Here is a 17540-nt window from a genome sequence, read left to right as displayed (position 1 = left end):
CTGCGGGGACAAACACATTAGAAACAAAACAGTGGTAGGTCAAGCTACCTAGGATGTGAGGTGGCATACGGCTACATTGAAGACAAATTAAGCTTAGTAAATTCAGCCGGGTATGTGGAACAACTAAAGGAAACCTTAAAAACAAAAATTACGAAAGATACTAAAATTAAATTCTAGAAAACAGTTGGAGTCCCTTCACTGCTCTATAGAAGAGAGACATGCGTGATTAGCTAAAAACAAGAAAGCCGTATTCAAGCAAAAGAAACGGAATTACTGAGACAAATTAAAACTTGCACAATACAACAGAAGACAGAATAAGGAGAGAAGGTATTAGAGAAGGACTGTTTATTTACTGTAAATGATAAAATTCTGAATTATAGGAGAAAATGGGGGTAATACCTAGAAAGAATGGAAAGTGGCAGTCTCACCTTAATGGCTAGAAAATACAAGTGGCAAGGAAGAAGATATAGAGGAACGCCACGGCAACAATAGGTGCAGTAAAAGGCAACTTCGTTGATACGTGAAGAGAAGAAGAAGATCGTAACTGATATGTGCACCAGATTAAGCTGAAATCGTTCCAGGGGATTAGGGCGCTCGTTTAACCCGTGGCTTAGCCCGCGTACGCATATGTCAGAAAATATTTTACATGTATTTAACATATTTTACACGTACTTGTACACATATTTCACTCGTATCTCTAGCGAATTTCGCCCTGTAGTTTCATTTTCACGCAGATAAATGTTTATGAAGGACTATTTTCTAACTGTGTGATGTGCAGTGACATAATGTTTTAGGTACATCCAGTGGTATACGTGGATACCGTCTGTGAACTGTGATGTGAATAGAGTTAGCGCTGAAAAAGTAATAAACTGAAAAGTTTTGCATGATGCGGCAGTTTTTCACACATCAGTGTTCATGATTTCATATTTCCTGAACTATATGACGTACAATGACATAATTTTGCTGGTACATACAGTAGTATATGTGATTGCTGTCTGCAAAATGTCTTGCGCATACAGGTGGTATTAAAGAAGTAATAAATTAAAATGTCATTCTTCATGTGGTGTCACCGCCAGACAGCACACTTGCTAGGTGGTAGCCTTTAAATCGGCCACGGTCCGTTAGTATACGTCGGACCCGCGTGTCGCCACTATCTGTGATTGCAGACCGAGCGCCGCCACGCGGCAGGTCTAGTCTAGAGAGACTCCCTAGCACTCGCCCCAGTTGTACAGCCGACTTTGCTAGCGATGGTTAACTGTCTACATACGCTCTCATTTGCAGAGACGGCAGTTTAGCATAGCCTTCAGCTACGTCATTTGCTACGACCTAGCAAGGTGCCATATTCAGTTGCTATGTATCCTGAACAGATAATATTGTGAAAAAATGGTTTAAATGGCTCTGAGCACTATGGGACTCAACTGCTGTGGTCATGTCCCCTAGAACTTAGAACTACTTAAACCTAACTAACCTAAGGACATCACACACATCCATGCCCGAGGCAGGTTTCGAACCTGTGAATGATGTACCGTCAAGAGCGACGTTCATCATTAATGGATTAAAGTTAAGTATCATACTAATAACGTCCGCTTTCTGAATTCTAATTCCTTGTCATGTTCCAGACCTCACGTCAGTATAGTTCTTCCCTCCTCACGCCAGCCTGCGCGAGCTAAAACGCGTGCATTTCGGCCTCTCGTAGTAAAACGGTGTTGGCTTTTCTGCCAACACAACACTTCAAGCGGCAGTTTTACTGTATGAAACATGAAATGTGGTAAAATAAAAACGAGGATAAGTTTCGTAAAAGCTTTAAATTATTTGTCAAGTTTGTTGGAAGCCAGGAAACGCTCACATTCTCAAATACTGGATGACTAAAGTATTCGCGCATCGGGGGCTACTCTGCTTTCTCACCCCCCCCCCCCCGGCCACTTTGATAGGTAGGTGACTCTTAACCCCAGAGAGATTATTTACAGATAGCAACTAATGTATGCATGAAGTTGGACTGAAATCGGTCCAATAGTTTGAAAGGAGATACGGAACTTCTATACATATGTATATATGAGCACCCATTTTTCAGTACAATTCTTAATGTAGCGTGTGGTGCAGTTATAAGTCTTTACCTACCATCGGACCTCAGAGGCCCGTCTGTGATGTTTAACATCTTCTCTCTTGGCAACTATACATTTCATTTTAATGAAATTTTATGACTTTTCCTAATTTCTCAAGTTCTTCATAATTTTTGAAAAAATATAAAAATTTACGTATGGTTCTGTGTTACGGTGTTGGTACACGTCTTCTCCCATACGGGGCTCGCAGGCCAGTACGGTTGGAAGCAATTTTTTAACAATCATATTTCTGTCTGTGCAGCATCTATTGCGTCATTGGCCTTTTTGACTCGCGCTGTTAACTCTTTCAGTGTTCAACAGTCCTCCTTGTGATAACCACCTGTTTATTTTGGTGTATTACTGCATAACAGTTGTCATTTCCACAAACTGAAAATGTTACAGAGAAGAGGACTATCAGATAAGGAGATAAGGGAATTGTTGTTCTGAAAACATACCTAGTGAATGTGAATCTTCCAGTGATGATGGTAATGTGGAAGATGTCACTTGAATGTGAATCTTCCAGTGATGATGGTAATGTGGAAGATGTCACTGAAAACTACACGAAAGTGATGATGAGGAAGAATCCCTTAACGAAAATGGAGAAGAAAACTTTACTGCAAAACTCAGTTGTGTGTGGCTTATTGTTTTCTCGTAATGGGAATAAAATATAGGTTACAGCCCCTCAAGCTGGAATTTCTGATACACGGAGCAAACAGGATGTATTGAAAGAAGACCAGGGACGTACACGTTATTCGATTAGGAACTATGATAATGAAGAATCTTGTTTTATGTTATTCTTTCATGTACTCCTCATTCACAAAGGGCGTATGTGAACCAACAAGGAAGATCGAATCGTTTATGAGGATTGGTTTGATATAGGTATGCATGAAATGAAAAAGTTCCTTTGTGTTTGATTCTGACCGGAAATTACAAATCAAGATATGAAGACATCAGTCAGTTTTCGAGTGCTGGGAATGGCTGACCACTACTCAATGAATTTATGTCTCACAGTCGCTTCCATGGTATTCTGAGGGTGTGGTGCTTTGACAACGCACCAGCCCGACATGAAGAAAGGTCAAGTGACAAATTGAAACCAATTAGAGAAGCTTATGAGATGTCGGAAATTACCCTTAGGGATGCTTACATTCGAGGACAGTGCATGACTGCGGATGAACAGTTGGTCAGATTTCGAAGTCGCTGTCAATTTCGACGATACATCCCATCAAAGCCTCATAGATACGGAATAAAGTTCTGAGCAATTTGTGGCAGTGCAACAAGCTACTGCCGGAAGATAAAAGTATATTTGGGGAAAGACAAAGAGACCAAAACTGTGCGACTTGGAGAGAATGTTATGAAAACTCTGGTGACTGAACTTGAAAAGGCTGAACGTAATATGACGTGTGACAATTTTTTACATCTCTCGATTTAGTTCATTATTTGCTGTGAAAAGATGTGGCACCAGTCGGTTCTACCGAATAAACGAAGGTGAACAGTCTGTCGATTTTATTGCACCCAAAGAACTGGAAGTATACTTTGCAGGTTTTCAACCAGATGTGGTGATAGAGCCCCTTACGTTGCTAAGAAACGCGAAGTTTTTAACGCCCTTAGCTCTGTTCATGACCAATCAACGGTGTTACCTTGGGTAAAGAAGCCGGAAGTTGTAATAACATACAATCCCACAAAGGGTGGCGTTGATATCATTTACTAGAAGATGCGATGCCATAGTGTGTAGAGAAAAGCAAGGCGATGACCATTGGTGATTTTCTTCAATATAATCTATGTAAGTGTAATGAATGGACACGTAATTTAAATGATGCTGGCTACTAAAAAATTAGACATCCAACTTTCATAATCAATTTGGGAAAGCAACTAATAGGGGTAAAGAAGTCAATGAAAACATTAGTTGCACCGAATTCAGGAAGGACAGTGGAACCACCAGCTAAGAATAGGAGAAGGTGTGTACACTGTGTCGATAAGAAAGCTAGAAAAAGTTAAATTACATGTTACAGGTGGACCAAACCTGTATGCTCGGAATATTCTGCTATTGTCTGTAGACACTGTGCAAATTCAATAAGAATAAAATCCATCAGTTAAAGAATAAAAGTTGTGGTTTTTTTAAATTTTAAAATTCAATATATGTCATTTTAAAAGTATTTATAGGTGAAAAGTCGTTCACATCATAAGCAGTCAAAATAATGTCAGTTTAATCAACATGGGCCTAAGATGTCCGACTGGTAGGCACTGCTATATACAACTTTTATGGTAAGCGGAGAATTAAGCAGTAACTATCAGGCGTCAACGGCCGAGAGGGATGGTTTCATCCGTTTATTACACGGCCCGTTCGGTGCTTGGCCCAGCTCTCTGCAATGAAAGCTGAAGTAAGTCGCGTTTTCGAGTTAACTTGGAGTAACCGCTAAGAAGAAAATGCACTCGTTGCACCGTGCAGTCCATGAACCTGTTACGCTCTTGCACGTACAGCAGTTGACCACAGTCAGTTCCAAAGGCTCCGAGACCGATTTTATTCCCGGCTTGTAAGCAACGTCAGCGCGGCCACTGAGGTGGCAACTTGAACTACCAACTGTGAAGAACAGCTGTACATTCTACCAGTGACATGTGAGCAGGCAGCGCTAAGTAGTGGACGTGCGGTCGTAGTGTGTCAACGTTGTTGTACACAAATCACGATGCTGCGACATCTCTAAAAAATGTGTACCAGACATTCTCTAGAATGCCTTCAAGAAGAGAAAAGTGTGTAAAAAGTTTGTGCCTCAAACTTCGACTCCCGAATAAAAACAACTACGTCTGCCACGACGTGATTGAAATGCAGAGTGGGAACAATTCCCATATGAAAAAAAATCATCAAGGGTTATGATGAAACTCTGCGTTATCATTAATAACCTCCCACAAAACGACGAAGTACTGAACTTCGCATGAAGGGTCAACAGTTTAAAGTCAGAGCTGACATTAAGGGCTATGTGTCGCACGATTTGAACTGCACCAAAAATAAGGATTTTTGTTATTAGTGAATGGACGGTCTCTGTCGGATACTCAAGTGGGAGGGAAGCGTTATAAAAACCATCTTAACTTTTCTCTATTTTTATCAGTCTACTCTTGAAGCTTCTTCGATTGTCGTGGAATACTGATATGCTTACCTCAAATGCGTGCAGCATTAAAATTAAGTAACGTTGTGCTACACCGTTCCAAGGTGTCATTGTAATGTAACCTTTTTTACTATTTTCCTCGTTATTAATAAATATAGTTACACATTAGTATGATGTGATGTTGTCTTTATGAGATGAAAAGGGCTTCAGCACGTTACAAATTTTCGTGTATCAATAAACATGTGTGAACACACCTGACTATTCCTGATAACTGGCAATATAACACTAGAACAGAAAAATTCCGTAATGGTGACCTGAAGTTACAGCAAAAATTCTGATTTCAAATGAAAGCCTTTTAGTAGTCGTTTTTTAGCAAAACTTTATTTTTCAGAGTTTTGCTTCAGAGCCTTACCGCTGCTGCCAATGATTATCTTTCGATTCCAACAACAAAGCAAACTCTGCGTAGCTGATCTGGGTTTGCGACGCTAATTACCTCAGAATAAATATAACATTTCAGAAAATGTTTCTTTTTTCTTTTATCCAGGTAATGGGAGACAGCTTCAGTCCAAATACTGCTTGGTCTTCAGAGATTGACTTTTTATTTATTAATTACATATCGACAGATCAACTAAAAGGTCAGCTTGTTACTTTCCGCTTTCGATTTATCTCTGGAATAAAATGCAGAAAATCTTCTATTCTGTACCACCGTTTTTATTGTACGAAACTAAATCTAATCTATGCCGCTTGAGGCGTGATCTAGGTAAGCTGGCATTACTATTCCACAAGGGATATTTACAAAATCAGCATCTTAGTGCAGTGAGTAAGTGACTCCGATAGTTCTAAGTGGCATACAAGGTTTCCTGCTGCAGTAATGGAAAGGCTCCCTGCCGCCGTTGGATAAGCAGCTGCAGCAGCAAGTCGTATACTCCTAGCTCACTCATTTGTTACATAGTTTAATTCTTAATTTCTTTGCGTGTTTTTGGTACTTGCATTGTTTAATTCATAAATTTCGGGCGTATTATAGTATTTGAGAGTTGTAGCATCGCGTTTTAGTACCTGAATAGTGTAAATTCGCGTAGTCGTCTGTCATCTGTTTTTGTTTTGAACGGCCAGTGTCGGTTGGTCACAGTCAGTGTGCTCCCTGCCGCCGTTGGATAAGCAGCTGCAGCAGCAAGTCGTATACTCCCAGCTCACTCATTTGTTACATAGTTTAATTCTTAATTTCTTTGCGTGTTTTTGGTACTTGCATTGTTTAATTCATAAATTTCGGGCGTATTATAGTATTTGAGAGTTGTAGCATCACGTTTTAGTACTCGAATAGTGTTAAATCGCGTAGTCTCCTTCCGCCGCCGAGCAGTGTGTCAGCAGTGCACAAGCGGCAGCATTACTGCATTTACTAGGCAATCTTGTATTTTAATAACCGCTTCAATTTTCTGTCGTTTTGTTTGCGCTCTCTGTAGATTAGTTCAGACGTTCTTTGCACAAGATTTTAGCATGGATAGGGACTGCAACTGCTGTGTTCGGATGCAGGCTGAGTTGGCATCCCTTCGCTCCCAGCTTCAGGCAGTGTTGGCTTCGGTCACACAGCTTGAGGCTGTTGCCAATGGGCATCACTGTGGGGGTCCGGATGGGGGTTTGTCGGGGACGGCCAGCTCGTCCCACGCATCCCCCGATCGGACTACGACTGTGGTTGCCCGGGATACTGCCCGCATTGAGGCTGATCCCTCACCTGTGGTAGAGTGGGAGGTCGTCTCAAGGTGTGGCAGGGGGCGAAAGACATTCCGGCGGGCTGAACGGAAGGCCTCTCCAGTTTGTCTGACGAACCGGTTTCAGGCTCTGTCTCAGGCTGATACTGATCTTCAGCCTGACATGGCTGCTTGTCCTGTTCCAGAGGTTGCCCCTCAGTCTGCAAGATCCGGGCAGTCGCAGAGGGTGGGCTTACTGGTAGTTGGGAGCTCCAACGTCAGGCGCGTAATGGGGCCCCTTAGGGATATGGCAGCAAGGGAGGGGAAGAAAACCAAAGTGCACTCCGTGTGCATACCGGGGGGAGTCATTCCAGATGTGGAAAGTGTCCTTTCGGATGCCATGAAGGGTACAGGGTGCACCCATCTGCAGGTGGTCGCTCATGTCGGCACCAATGATGTGTGTCGCTATGGATCGGAGGAAATCCTCTCTGGCTTCCGGCGGCTATCTGATTTGGTGAAGACTGCCAGTCTCGCTAGCGGGATGAAAGCAGAGCTCACCATCTGCAGCATCGTCGACAGGACTGACTGCGGACCTTTGGTACAGAGCCGAGTGGAGGGTCTGAATCAGAGGCTGAGACGGTTCTGCGACCATGTGGGCTGCAGATTCCTCGACTTGCGCCATAGGGTGGTGGGGTTTCGGGTTCCGCTGGATAGGTCAGGAGTCCACTACACGCAACAAGCGGCTACACGGGTAGCAGGGGTTGTGTGGCGTGGGCTGGGCGGTTTTTTAGGTTAGATGGCCTCGGGCAAGTGCAGAAAGGGCAACAGCCTCAACGGGTGCGGGGCAAAGTCAGGACATGCGGGGACCAAGCAGCAATCGGTATTGTAATTGTAAACTGTCGAAGCTGCGTTGGTAAAGTACCGGAACTTCAAGCGCTGATAGAAAGCACCGAAGCTGAAATCGTTATAGGTACAGAAAGCTGGCTGAAGCCAGAGATAAATTCTGCCGAAATTTTTACAAAGGCACAGACGGTGTTTAGGAAGGATAGATTGCATGCAACCGGTGGTGGAGTGTTCGTCGCTGTTAGTAGTAGTTTATCCTGTAGTGAAGTAGAAGTGGATAGTTCCTGTGAATTATTATGGGTGGAGGTTACACTCAACAACCGAGCTAGGTTAATAATTGGCTCCTTTTACCGACCCCCCGACTCAGCAGCATTAGTGGCTGAACAACTGAGAGAAAATTTGGAATACATTTCACATAAATTTTCTCAGCATGTTATGGTCTTAGGTGGAGATTTCAATTTACCAGATATAGACTGGGACACTCAGATGTTTAGGACGGGTGGTAGGGACAGAGCATCGAGTGACATTATACTGAGTGCACTATCCGAAAATTACCTCGAGCAATTAAACAGAGAACCGACTCGTGGAGATAACATCTTGGACCTACTGATAACAAACAGACCCGAACTTTTCGACTCTGTAAGTGCAGAACAGGGAATCAGTGATCATAAGGCCGTTGCAGCATCCCTGAATATGGAAGTTAATAGGAATATAAAAAAAGGGAGGAAGGTTTATCTGTTTAGCAAGAGTAATAGAAGGCAGATTTCAGACTACCTAACAGATCAAAACGAAAATTTCTGTTCCGACACTGACAATGTTGAGTGTTTATGGAAAAAGTTCAAGGCAATCGTAAAATGCGTTTTAGACAGGTACGTGCCGAGCAAAACAGTGAGGGACGGGAAAAACCCACCGTGGTACAACAACAAAGTTAGGAAACTACTGCGAAAGCAAAGAGAGCTTCACTCCAAGTTTAAACGCAGACAAAACCTCTCAGACAAACAGAAGCTAAACGATGTCAAAGTTAGCGTAAGGAGGGCTATGCGTGAAGCGTTCAGTGAATTCGAAAGTAAAATACTAGGTAACGACTTGACAGAAAATCCTAGGAAGTTCTGGTCTTACGTTAAATCAGTAAGTGGCTCGAAACATCATGTCCAGACACTCCGGGATGATGATGGCATTGAAACAGAGGATGACAAGCGTAAAGCTGAAATACTAAACACCTTTTTCCAAAGCTGTTTCACAGAGGAAGACCGCACTGCAGTTCCTTCTCTAAATCCTCGCACCAACGAAAAAATGGCTGACATTGAAATAAGTGTCCAAGGAATAGAAAAGCAACTGGAATCACTCAACAGAGGAAAGTCCACCGGACCTGACGGGATACCAATTCGATTCTACACAGAGTACGCGAAAGAACTTGCCCGCCTTCTAACAGCCGTGTACCGCAAGTCTCTAGAGGAACAGAAGGTTCCAAATGATTGGAAAAGAGCACAGGTAGTCCCAGTCTTCAAGAAGGGTCGTCGAGCAGATGCGCAAAACTATAGACCTATCTCTCTGACGTCGATCTGTTGTAGAATTTTAGAACATGTCTTTTGCTCGAGTATCATGTCGTTTTTGGAAACTCAGAATCTACTACGTAGGAATCAACATGGATTCCGGAAACAGCGATCGTGTGAAACCCAACTCGCTTTATTTGTTCATGAGACCCAGAAAATATTAGATACAGGCTCCCAGGTAGATGCCATTTTCCTTGACTTCCGGAAGGCGTTCGATACAGTTCCGCCCTGTCGCCTGATAAACAAAGTAAGAGCCTACGGAATATCAGACCAGCTGTGTGGCTGGATTGAAGAGTTTTTAGCAAACAGAACACAGCATGTTGTTCTCAATGGAGAGACATCTACAGACGTTAAAGTAACCTCTGGCGTGCCACAGGGGAGTGTTATGGGACCATTGCTTTTCACAATATATATAAATGACCTAGTAGATAGTGTCGGAAGTTCCATGCGGCTTTTCGCGGATGATGCTGTAGTATACAGAGAAGTTGCAGCATTAGAAAATTGTAGCGAAATGCAGGAAGATCTGCAGCGGATAGGCACTTGGTGCAGGGAGTGGCAACTGACCCTTAACATAGACAAATGTAATGTATTGCGAATACATAGAAAGAAGGATCCTTTATTGTATGATTATATGATAGCGGAACAAACACTGGTAGCAGTTACTTCTGTAAAATATCTGGGAGTATGCGTGCGGAACGATTTGAAGTGGAATGATCATATAAAATTAATTGTTGGTAAGGCGGGTACCAGGTTGAGATTCATTGGGAGAGTCCTTAGAAAATGTAGTCCATCAACAAAGGAGGCGGCTTACAAAACACTCGTTCGACCCATACTTGAGTATTGCTCATCAGTGTGGGATCCGTACCAGATCGGGTTGACGGAGGAGATAGAGAAGATCCAAAGAAGAGCGGCGCGTTTCGTCACAGGGTTATTTGGTAACCGTGATAGCGTTACGGAGATGTTTAACAAACTCAAGTGGCAGACTCTGCAAGAGAGGCGCTCTGCATCGCGGTGTAGCTTGCTCGCCAGGTTTCGAGAGGGTGCGTTTCTGGATGAGGTATCGAATATATTGCTTCCCCCTACTTATACCTCCCGAGGAGATCACGAATGTAAAATTAGAGAGATTAGAGCGCGCACAGAGGCTTTCAGACAGTCGTTCTTCCCGCGAACCATACGCGACTGGAACAGGAAAGGGAGATAATGACAGTGGCACGTAAAGTGCCCTCCGCCACACACCGTTGGGTGGCTTGCGGATTATAAATGTAGATGTAGATGTAGATGTATTTTGAGTAACGTTTGGTCCTTGATTGCTCCTAAAGTGCCACACACTTTTCTTTCTCTTTCGTGATTGTGTTTAGAAAATGTACATTCCGTTTCGCGACATAAACGTTCTCCCCATCAGTACTGAATGGTTTGGTTACTTAAAAAGCTAGTAAAGGATTCAGTTACTTAGTATTGCAGGCAAGAGAAAGTTTTTATTGCGTTTCTGAAGAACTCAGTCTTAAATTCCACCATATCTCCACCAATCATGATAATTTTTGAATATCAGCTACATTAATTTCACTTAGCTGTTACAGATCTGCAGAAACATTTACAGACACACAAAGTTTTCCAGGGACGTACAAGAGAACATCAGTGAGATAAAGAGTATTCATCGTTTGGCTCGAAGATTTGGTTGCGTTAACAGTTGAGAAAATTCTTGAACGCCTAGTTAGGTTTTCGTTTCAGTTTCTTAGCATTGTACAGTATTTGGTCATTTATGGTATGGAATGAGTAATATATCAGAAAAAGGATGCGATATCAGAAGCGTGGTGTCCTGCTCAAATTTCAGTAACACAGAATACGGCTCTAACAGTGTTCTATTTCAGATATTTTCATGAGAGTACCTTAATGCGACTAGTTCAGACTTCATTGTCTGCTCAGAAGTTACAAGCATTTTTGCTGAGACGTGAACCCGTCATCAATATCACTTAGAATTTGATATTTATAAGTTTTCGACAAGAACCTGATGCTCCAATTCTTTATCATTTGCATAAAAATACAAATAACAATTATTAAATAAGAGAATATATTCTAGACGTTTTACGAAGAACGGCTGTTGGATAATGATACAGCAGGACTCGGTCCTGTGACCTGTTTGTTCATCGGATGTACGTAACGTTAGAAAGGTACAAAAACGATTTATTTAGGACCAGTTCGCCCCATAGTGATTTGTCGATTGCATGGAGCCAAAGTTGGGCAACTATGTATCTCGTAGTTCCTGTTTGTGTTCAATGATATTACACAACTCCCTGATGAGAGAAGTACTATTTCAATGACCACAGAATTTTACACTTGTCTCCTGTGGCGTTACATGGACGAAAATACCTGTGAAAGTAATTTGCTAAGCGTTCCTAATATCTGCAACTTTGGAACTACAACCCGTTGTCAAAAGTAATCAATTGTCTCACTTTTTCCGCCATTTCAGCAAGGTGTACTGCAGCTTGGTGTATAAAGGCTGTCTTCCTCAATTACGATTGATATCTGTTGAGTATCAATGCATCCCTGTTAGACCAGAAACAAGTTGTTTCTCACCTCGCATTGTCTTACTGTGGGGAGTGGGCAGTCAAGATCAGTTAAAATGCGAAGTCTGTGCTCCATTTCTAACCTTCTAACTGTCGTTCCTGCTCTCTTTTTTCATTCATAAATATGATAGTGGAATTCAAATCTAAAAACCGTTCCAGGCATGCCCTTTGACTTAACCGATGTACTTTGCAATAGTATATAAAGTCACCGTTCACTTCGTACAAATCCATTAAAAATTGTTACAGGTGTCAGTGCAATAATGCTTGCGGCTTCAAGAAACTTATTGATCGTACCAACAATTTCATCACATGATCCACGTCTGCAAATTTAGTACAAAGAGCTTCTTGATACGTAGAACAATGGATCCCGTCTGTTGACACCTGTACTGCCTTGCGCTTTCCTCGTCAACTAAATCTTAAATTGTTTCTGCATGGCGTTGAAATGTCTTTTCGTAACAAATTCATTGCACTCTTCAGTTATGCAACTCTATACAGCGTAACAGGTATCGGGAATTCTTACCGATCTCTGCTGTCATTAGCATTCATTTATAAAGGCTTGTAGGATAGATCGCTAGATTGGCTGTTTCTGTGCACATAGCTATTGGACCTGTGAACTTATTTTTCATCACGATCTAGCGAAGGGTAAACAGCGCTGACACGAAGATTCTGCCAAACTGAAGAAAGTCGTGTCGACCGAAATATGCAGCACCGCAATGCTAAATGAAATGTCGCGCTGTGCCGAGTGCTTCCCAAAAGTGCCGAGCAGAGTCGAGACAGGCCCAGCCTCAGCCCTCATGGTGCATGGAGTACATGGAGTAACAGCAGCTCTACTTGGGGCCACGTACGCTGACCATCGGCGGCATCGAGAGTGATCCCCTGCCTGCAAGAGCCGCCACAGGGAAGCAAAACATTCCACAGAGGGGTCGCGTGGTGGCGGCAGCAGAACTCACCTCTGACTGCGCTGTGGACCACCGACAGTTTTAATTTGACAGTTACTGTTTCCTTCAATCGATGTTCACCCAACCTCTCGTTTTATTTCTTTTGCTATGCTAAATGGTTTTCCATAAGCTGGTTGTATATCACCTTTACACGTTTTATTATGATTTTATACATGGCTATTGTTGCTACATGTCACTTTGTATCTTACGTTATACTGTTACACACGCAACTGAGCCGTATTGAACCACCCTAATTAATAACCATCTGTATCCAGTTTTAAATTATTGCATCTGTTACACTGGAGACATATGCTATCACATTGCTAGCATCCTCTACCGGCTATAGGTCGTGCTTTCAACGTACATGACGTCCCCAGCAAGCAGTGGTTCAAATGCTTGTATGAAAAAACCTATTGACATTGATACCCTTATCAGAATACTCTTCATGGTATGAAATGCCTGTGAACAATTTTCCCTTGTACAATTTTGTCACATATAGACATGGCTGGAGACCGTGGCTGTTATATAAAATAAATTAATGATGGTGTACAGCAACCAGCCACAGTTTGGTTTCAGGTTACTTTATTCAAAAAGTGCTGTTCCCAGTTTCAATATTTTTCTTTTCGTTACAATTCATGATCTGTTGGTTTTTTCATGCTTTTATCAGTGCATATTATGTATTCGTTTCCTGTGTGTTTTACTAGGATAAACAATAATTTTCAAATGTGTACCCAAAATGGTTGCGCTACATATTTGTGTTGCATTGTACTTAACTTACGTGAAATGTCCATCTGGCCATTTGTATTAGCAGTTTCCTTGCAATGAAATACGATCTCAAGGATGTTTGTTTTTTCAGTCACAAACGTTCCACTTCATTTAAATCCCTTTCGTTCGGTCACAAAACGAATTGTCGATGTGCATCATATGTTTTGATTTATAGCAATGAAAACACGTACACAGTTTGCAAAGTACATGATTGTCAAAGATGCTTCTCAGCTTGAGTGAGGAAAACGTAAATTAGTGACAAACATTAGAAGCAATATGAAAATATTAAATGTAGCAGAAAAAAGAAGCCACTATGAATATATTAGATGAAATATAAATATATAAGCGCAAAAACATTTCCCATGGTAACATCCTTAATGAGCAGACTGAATTGGCTAACACTCGTTTCCTAAAAACCTTCCAGAGAGTACTTTCTGTGTTCGAATATGAATAACATTTGTACACGAATCAGCAGATCTAGGAACAAATCTTATAATATTGTATGTACTTGCAATAGTATTATCCAGGGTAATAGTTACTAATGAAATTTAATGTATTATCGTCATCGATGTTGAAATATCACACAAGAATTGATATACTTCTTTCCCACACTTGTAACTCTATCGTTTTATAAAATAAATTTTCAACCCCATAATTCACAAAATCCAATACATTTATCGTTTCCGTTGCTTTTAATAGCCTACATGTAATGTAAGACACTATTTCAATGTAACGTAAGAGTAATTTAACGTTTCCTCCTCCCCTTCCCCAAAATATGCCGTATCTTTGTATCATTAAATTGAAACATCTTTGACAATCGTGTACTTTACAAACTGTGTATGTGTTTTTGTTGCTATAAATCAAAATATGTGGTGCACATCGAGAATTTGTTTTTTGACCAAAAGAAAATGTTTTACAAAGCATTGCAACGTTTTTGACTGTGAGAATACAAACATCCTTGAGAAAGCTTTTCATTACAAGAAAATTGCTAATACAAGTGGGCCAGACGGACATTTCACATTAGTTACATTCCAACATAAATATGTAGCGCAACCGTTTTGGTTACACTTTTCTAATATAATTGAATAAAGTAACCTGAAACCAGTTTGTGGCTGGTGATGGATGGTGGTACACTATCAAGATTTTATTTTGTATAACAGCCACATGTTCCAGCCATGTCTATATGTGGCAAATTTGAATTAAGTTTACAGAATGAGATTTTCACTCTGCAGCGGAGTGTGCGCTGATATGGAACTTCCTGGCAGATTAAAACTGTGTGCCCGATCGAGACTCGAACTCGGGACCTTTGCCTTTCGAGGGCAAGTGCTCTACCAACTGAGCTACCGAAGCACGGCTCACGCCCTGTCTCACAGCCTTACTTCTGCCAATATCTCGTCTCCTACCTTCCAAACTTTACAGAAGCTCTCCTGCGAACCTTGCAGAACTAGCACTCCTGAAAGAAAGGATATTGTGGAGACATGGCTTAGCCACAGCCTGGGGGATGTTTCCAGAATGAGATTTTCACTCTGCAGCGGAGTGTGCGCTGATATGAAACTTCCTGGCAGATTAAAACTGTGTGCCCGACCGAGACTCGAACTCGGGACCTTTGCCTTTCGAGGGCAAGTGCTCTACCAACTGAGCTACCGAAGCACGACTCAGGCCCGGTCTCACAGCCTTACTTCTGCCAGTATCTCGTCTCCTACCTTCCAAACTTTACAGAAGCTCTCCTGCGAACCTTGCAGAACTAGCACTCCTGAAAGAAAGGATATTGTGGAGACATGGCTTAGCCACAGCCTGGGGGATGTTTCCAGAATGAGATTTTCACTCTGCAGCGGAGTGTGCGCTGATATGAAACTTCCTGGCAGATTAAAACTGTGTGCCCGACCGAGACTCGAACTCGGGACCTTTGCCTTTCGAGGGCAAGTGCTCTACCAACTGAGCTACCGAAGCACGACTCAGGCCCGGTCTCACAGCCTTACTTCTGCCAGTATCTCGTCTCCTACCTTCCAAACTTTACAGAAGCTCTCCTGCGAACCTTGCAGAACTAGCACTCCTGAAAGAAAGGATATTGTGGAGACATGGCTTAGCCACAGCCTGGGGGATGTTTCCAGAATGAGATTTTCACTCTGCAGCGGAGTGTGCGCTGATATGAAACTTCCTGGCAGATTAAAACTGTGTGCCCGACCGAGACTCGAACTCGGGACCTTTGCCTTTCGCGGGCAAGTGCTCTACCAACTGAGCTACCGAAGCACGAATCACGCCCGGTCTCACAGCCTTACTTAATTGAATTAAGTTTACTTTGCAAGGTAATGAGAAATATCCATGCAGTAAAGGAACACAAAATTAATATAATGAAATTTTATCATAACATCAAGTTCAACAAGGAATGTGTCTCTCTAAATGTAGGACCAAAATATGTGAAAGACAAAGTTGATGGCAAGACTGAAGATGCCAGGTTTCCGAAACAAAAATGTGAAATTATTTTGCTAAAAACTGAGATAAAAATGCAATACAAGAAAGAGTAAACCTAAACGATCTCATGCACAACTTACATCTGCAGATTGGAGATAGCCTCTCATCTTTACAGTTCTCACACATCTTCCAGTACATGTATAGTAAAGTAAATAAAGAACTGCAAATAATCTCACATAAACAGAAGAAGAAATTAGAAACCTTAAAACCTATTAATAATTGTGACTGGGATAAAAATAAGGGATCAGGCCAACACAAATTCTTGGACCGGGTAGTTATCACCAGTGACATCCAATTCAGTGACAGTGAACTTGCTCAGTTAAATAAGGGTATGAAACAGAATCTTACAACGAAACTCAACAGTCCTAATGTCAAAATTCTCATAGTCTGTACAAAACTTGCCTGTGACACAGCTAAACTAGATACATGTGGGAAAAATACAATAACATTTAAGTCAAATAAATCGATAATGAAACATCTAAAAACAAATAATACCCATAGAAAACAGAAGTAAAAGATTAGAAAAATATCAACATCAAATTATCTGAAAGTAAAGCACTCATCGTGAAGGCTCATGAAGGAAGTTCTATTGACATATTACATGAAGAGCAATATATAGAGAAAACATTATAAGTTGTCGATAGCAACAGCACTACTGTAATAAAGTCTGATCCCACAATGAAATTCCAAACAAAACTCCATAAGCTTCTAATAAACTGTAACATCTTATCGAACACACATGAAATGCGCAGCAATATAATTAATCCCTCAGCACCAATGCTATATGCACACCCGAGGATGCACGAAGAAAGCTGTCCTGTGTGCCTGATAGTGTACTCGAGAAACAGCCCTGAATGTTTTATAAGCCGTAAGCTGAAAGATCTCACTGCCAAATACTATGGCTTTGACAATAGCTATACCATATACAACACACATGAACCCATAGCCTCTACTGATGACGTCTACATTCCACCCACAGCTAAATCAGCATCACTTGAAATAGTCAATATATACACAAATATCCCTGTTAAATATACTATTAACGTAATAAGAAAACATCTCTTTGGGTATAAGAAAATTGGTACTGCAGAGATCTAAGAACTCACATAAATACTCATACTCATCCTGGAGTACAATTATTTTAGCTACAACAATAAGTGTTACCAACAACATGATGGATTGGCAATGGGAAGTAGCTTATCTGTGATATTAGCAGAGACTTACCTCAACCACAGAGAACAAAAATAGTCTTCAACTAATCAACAACTCGCAAAGAAAATATTATACTGCAAAAGATATGTTGGAGATACAATCCTGCTTTTTGATGGTACAAACAGAGAAATTGATACACTATCAACAGATCTCAGAAAAATACAAAAAGTACCAAATTCATAGTCGAGCATGAAACAAATAAGAGCATAAATTTTCTTCAACTTAAAATCTGTAAATTAACCATAAACATCAGTTTAGCATCTACAGGAAACCCACCATCGCAGATGTCAGAATTGATAGCTCCTCTTGTC

The 17540-nt window shown here is 41.4% G+C and overlaps 3 non-coding genes across 3 annotated transcripts; all 3 read right to left on the bottom strand.

Annotated features, from left to right (window-relative positions):
* Window positions 1–14821: 14821 nt before the first annotated feature.
* Window positions 14822–14896, bottom strand: Trnas-cga (transfer RNA serine (anticodon CGA)). Its single transcript has one exon. It is a non-coding gene; the product is annotated as a tRNA-Ser (tRNA).
* A 225-nt stretch (window positions 14897–15121) lies between these two features.
* Trnas-cga (transfer RNA serine (anticodon CGA)) lies at window positions 15122–15196 on the bottom strand. The gene has a single exon. It is a non-coding gene; the product is annotated as a tRNA-Ser (tRNA).
* A 225-nt stretch (window positions 15197–15421) lies between these two features.
* Trnas-cga (transfer RNA serine (anticodon CGA)) lies at window positions 15422–15496 on the bottom strand. The gene has a single exon. It is a non-coding gene; the product is annotated as a tRNA-Ser (tRNA).
* Window positions 15497–17540: the final 2044 nt, after the last annotated feature.

The sequence above is a fragment of the Schistocerca cancellata genome, chromosome 3, assembly GCF_023864275.1.
Source record: "Schistocerca cancellata isolate TAMUIC-IGC-003103 chromosome 3, iqSchCanc2.1, whole genome shotgun sequence".
NCBI classification, from domain to species: Eukaryota; Metazoa; Arthropoda; class Insecta; order Orthoptera; family Acrididae; genus Schistocerca; species Schistocerca cancellata.
This window is presented reverse-complemented; position numbering and strand designations above follow the sequence as displayed.